Source organism: Tupaia chinensis, unplaced genomic scaffold (assembly GCF_000334495.1).
Source record: "Tupaia chinensis unplaced genomic scaffold, TupChi_1.0 Scaffold000306_1, whole genome shotgun sequence".
Classification (NCBI taxonomy): domain Eukaryota; kingdom Metazoa; phylum Chordata; class Mammalia; order Scandentia; family Tupaiidae; genus Tupaia; species Tupaia belangeri.
The window spans coordinates 150,357-155,847 of record NW_006159796.1 but is presented as its reverse complement, the minus strand read 5'-3'; positions in this window follow the sequence as shown (position 1 = coordinate 155,847).

Here is a 5,491-nt window from a genome sequence, read left to right as displayed (position 1 = left end):
CCTTTGTAGGTAACTTGATGTTTTTCTCATGCCAATCTTAGTATCTTGTCTTTGTCTGTGGTTTTGGTCAACCTGGCTATCATGTGTTTTGGAGAAGATCTTCTTGGGTTGATTCTATTTGGGATCCTTTGTATTTCTCTGGACTGGATCTTCGAATGCCTCTCTAGGTTTGGAAAGTTTTCTCACAGGATTTCATGGAATAGATTATCAATGCCCTTCACCTTCTGGAATGCCAATTATCTGGATGTTTGGATGTTTGATGGTATCTAGTACTTCTCATTTATTATTCTCAAATTTTTGTGCCATTTTCTCAGTCTTCATGGTGGATTTTTCTAGGCCAGCCATTTTCTCTTCTATGTCAGAGATTCTATTTTCTGAATGATCTAGTCTGCTTTTCATACTTTCAAGGGAGATTTTGACTTCCTGTATTATAGACTTCATTTCTAACAGTTCCATTTGAGTCTTTTGTAAAGTGTTTAATTCCTCTTTTAGATCTTGCAAGAATTTCCTCATCTCCTGGAACTCATCAACTTCTTTCTCTTTTCTCTTTAGCAGTTCATTATCTCTCTTCTCTTCCATCTCTGTTAGCTTCGACATTATGAATGCTCTAAAATCCTTATCAGACATTTCCATGATTTTCACTGAACTGCTTGTGGATGAAGAAGAGTTACTCTTTTCCCTTGGAGGAGAGGTATTTTGTTGTTTTCCCATATTTCCTGTGATCTGGCGGTGATTTCTTGTCATCTGATGGACAGTGTGTTTTTTTCAGATTCTTGAAGTTTAGTCTAGTTTGCAGGAACCATGCGAAATCTTCTTCCGAGGGCCTGGCTTCTCCTGCCTAGTTTGCAGGAGCCATGCAGAATCTTCTTCTCTAAATAGGTATTTTTTAAATACATTTTTTTTATTTCAGGAAAGGGAGTTTTAGCTGTAATAAATCAAAATCATTAATGGGGATAACTATCAATAATATTACCTGATAGTAACAAATATTATGAAAATATAATATAGCAATAATAGACAAATATCAAGGAACCATAATATAAATGAATTACACAGATAAATTCATATTGAAATGGGACTTTCTGTAGAAGAAAAATATTTTCCCTTGACACATCCATTTCTTTGTTGCCTTTCATATACAAAAAGAGGACCAACACTGGCTTGGTAATTAAGGTTTAGACTTTCACATGGCTGACCATGGTTTAAATCCTAGATTTGGCAACTTGTTTTCTCACTGTTCCTTCCTCTCTTTCTCTCTCTGTCTCTCCTTGGTCAAATTTTAAAATAATAATAACAAATATAATTAAATAAATAATTCTTTAAAAATAGAAAAACTTCATAGACATTTTTAAAGAACAGTTTATTTAATTTTTTTAACAGAGTGAGAGAGAGAGAAAGGGAAAGTGAGAAAGCAAGATATCAGGTCCAGAACTAGAACATTATAGCCAGAAGGTGGTGTAGTGTTAAGGCACTGAATTACCACCTGGAAAACCATGATTTGAGTAGTTGACTGGCAGCTTGAAAATCACACTGGGTGTGTGCTAACCCAAGGTCTTGAGGAGAGAACGGAGGAGAAGGTATTGCAACATGGGTATTCCCCCTGAGGGGTGATTTCTCACTTTCCCTCTCTCTGTCTCTCTCAGGTGAGTGTACAAACCCTAGGGCAAAATCTAAAATAAATAAGTAAAATAATAATTATTATCAACATTACAAAGGGAACTTTAGTACTCAAGTACTGCCCATGTCTAAGCTACAGTACTATGGAGACTAAAACAGCTGGGGGTATCATTTTCACCAACAGAGGGAATGGAAATGCTCTATGAGAGTTGGTCTCCAACATCACCACAAATATGTCTTAGTGAGGCAAGGGACCATCTGACCAAAGCATAACATGTTTCTGTTTTTCCACTTAATTAGCATCCTGCCATAAAATCACACAGACATTTTGGTGGTTATTTGGGATGTCATAAACGTTTCTAGGAAGCATTCGTGAGTTTCAAATTATGGTCACATCGTTGCCAAGTGCACACTGTTCAAGGCACAGAGTAGAAAAACATTGTAAATGGATGGTGCAAAAGTTCTAATAAAAATCAAGTTATCTTCCTTTAGTAAAACTTTCTAATGCTAAACAAGAACCAACTCTTTTAAAGAGGTTATTTTGGTTATGGGTGAGAAATACTGCATTTTAATTATCTGCTTGATTTTAAAACAAAAGATATCTTGACACGTCAAAATCATAAACCAAACTTCAGGGTCAAAAAGTGAACAAAACATGCAATTTAAGAAAAAAAAATTATGCTCTTTTTTTCTTTGATCATTATCATGCCATTTACATGAAATGGCCATAAAAAGCAAATCAGAAAGAAGTGGATTTGCAGGGTTGGAGAGAAATGTGCCATCAGGAATTTTTCTGAGTGATAAAGCGTTGTAAAATTGGATTTTTGTCATAGTTGAACAACTCTAAAAATTTACTGACACATACTGAATTATACACTTGAACAGGTCAACGTTTGGCCAGCAGGTGGCACAGTTGTTAAGGGGCTGGATTTCCACAGTGACAGACAATGGACAAAAGTTAAAAAAATAGAGTATGCTAAGCTAACAAGGCTAGGAAAGCAGCCCACAGGGCCTCCCCTGTGTACAGTTATATGTTGTAAAAAACACAGTAACTACTGTTCTGCTTCTGTAAACAACTTCCAAAAGTAAATAAAAAAATATTGTGGGGAACCAGCAGTTAGCGTAATGGCTATGTCGCTGGACTCCCACGTAGTCGACCGCGGTTCATGTCCCGGACACAGTGGCTTAAAACTCACGCCGGACGCGTGTGCGTGCGTGCCCAAGATCCTGAGAGGAGAATGGAGGAGAAGGGATTGTGGTGTGACCATCCCCCCTGGGGGGTGATTTCTCTCTTTCTGTCTCTATGTCTCTCTCTGTCTGTCTGGCGAGCACACGTGACCTATAGTGAAAACCTCTCAAAAAATAATATTGTGCAAAATGTACCCACCCATTGTACCCTCGTGGTTTTACAGCCCCTGTGGCACTTCCCAGAGGCCCTTGCAGCTCTTCTTCCCTTGCAACACATGGCGACCCCAACCTTTAACCCTTTAACCCTCTTTTTGCTTCCTCCCTAGAAAGAACCCTCTACCATTCCAGTGCAAACATTCCCTGAAGGCTGGGAATCCTCTTGTGGTTTTTATGCTTAAATAATCTGCAAAATTGTTTGATAAGACTGTCATTTCTGATGCTACCTGTGTGTGGTGTGAGGGTGGCAGTCCCTGGCCAGGAATAAAGGCTCACAAAAATTTTAATTTCTTGAGCAGTCTCGATCCTTGCATATTTCATGCCACAACAACCACATGGCTTACCGCAGTTTGAGTCCCTATCACAGTTACTTGAAAGTCACTCTGGACACATGTGCATGCACACCCACAATCATTAGAGGAGAATGGAGAAGGGATTGTGGTATGGGCATTTCCACTGGAGTATGATCTCTCTCTTTCTCTCTCTGGCAAGCACACACCCTATGGCAAAACTCTCTTCTCCCCTCAAAGAAAAAAGTTATTGTGTGTAATTATTCCTTAGTAAACCTTTCTTCAAAGTGGCTCTAGTACTACTAGAAACATTGATGTCAAAGATGCAAAGTTTGAATAATACTGTCTCAGGAAAAATACAAATGAATAAAAGCGATATTATTAATTAGTGTATTTTAAGAAAATATCCTAAATATATAAATTTAATAAATAACAAAAATAAACATTATAGGGGCCAATAGAGTGCACAGTGGTTAAGGCACTTGGCTCCCACATGACCTCACTTTGAGTCCCAGTCCTTGTTACTTGCTTTCCCACTTATTTATTTTTTAACATCCTCTCTCTCTTGTAAGTGCACATGCTCTACAGAAATAAAATTCAGTAAATGAACCTTTAAAAAAATAAAATATAAACATATTAGAGGCCAGTAGATGGGGTAGTGGTTAAGGTGTACTCCCACATGACTGAGGTTCAAGTCCTGGACTTGGTAGTTTGAAAATTACATCGGTCATGTGTGCATACATCCTCAAAATCCCAGGAGAATAGAGAAGAATAAATTGTAGTGTGAGTATCCCTGTGGATGTTGAGGTCTCACTTTCCCCTTTACTGTCTTGCTCTGTCTCCATCTGGCCAAGTGTATGTGCTCTGTGGCAAATAAAAAATAAAAAATAATAAAATAAAATAAAAAACAAACTTAAAAATAAATAAATAAAAATAAAAAATAAACATTTTTCCATTTTGTCTATTTTGAAAAGTCAGCATGCTCAAAACTAATTTTTTTAAGAAAAAATCTTTTCATTTTTAGTATTAGAAACAAAGCTGTTTTATAATGTGAAAAACACGGTGCAGTTTCTTCACAGTCCAAAGAAAAGGACTTATAAAATACAATTTCCATTTTATCTTCAATGTTCCAAAACCCATCCATGTCAACTTTTGAATTTTAATCTGCTTGATATACTATGGTATTTCTCGACTAAAATAAACTTTGATCAGTAGCCAAAAACAAGAAGGAACTATTATCCTCTCAGCAGTTCTTTTAGTATATTAGCTTCAAAAAAAAAATACTATGGGGATCAGCAGTTAGCGTAATGGCTATGTCGCTGGACTCCCACAAAGTTGACCGCGGTTCACATCCTGGACCCGGTGGCTTAAAACTCACACTGGGCACGTGTGCGTGTGTGCCCAAGATCCCAAGAGGATGGAGGAGAAGGGATTGCGGCGTGGCCATCCCCCCTGTGGGGTGATTTCTTGCTTTCTGTCTCTCTCTCTCTGTGTCTGGCAAGCACACGCAACCTAAAAAATTTGGTAAAAAAAAAAAAATACTATGCACTAATTGTTGGAAAGTTGGCATTAAGTAAATATAATATAAGAGTTTGTATGTAGTGACAATTGTGTTTCTTATAAAATATTATTTATGGGTCAGCAGATGGCACTGTGGTTCTATATCTAGACTTCCACATACTGACCAGGAGATGGCACTGCGGTTATGTATCTAGACTTCCACATACTGACCAGGAGTCTCAGAGCCAGTGGCTTGAAAAATCACACCAGGCATGTGCGTGTGAATTCTCAGTATCTCAGGAGGAGAATGGAGAAGGATTGCAGCCTGGCGATCTGCCCTGGTGTTTTCTCACTTTTCCTCTCACATCCTTGGTCTCTTTCTCTCTCTAGCAAGCACATGCACCCTATAGCAAAACCCTGCTAAAATAAAAGTTATCTACCCTATTGATATTTCAAGTTTTCTTATAAATTTATCCATTTGTTTTTCAAGGTTGGCCACATATTTGATGAAAATATGTGATCCAAGTTTGATAAAATTGGCATAAATGCTATGGCTAAGAAAAACAATGTAAGTAACCCATTATTTTTATTTAAGTTTTCAAATGACCTTAACTTAGAACTTTTTCCTAATTTAATTTTATTTATTAATATTATTATTATATTAATTTTTAAAGATTTTT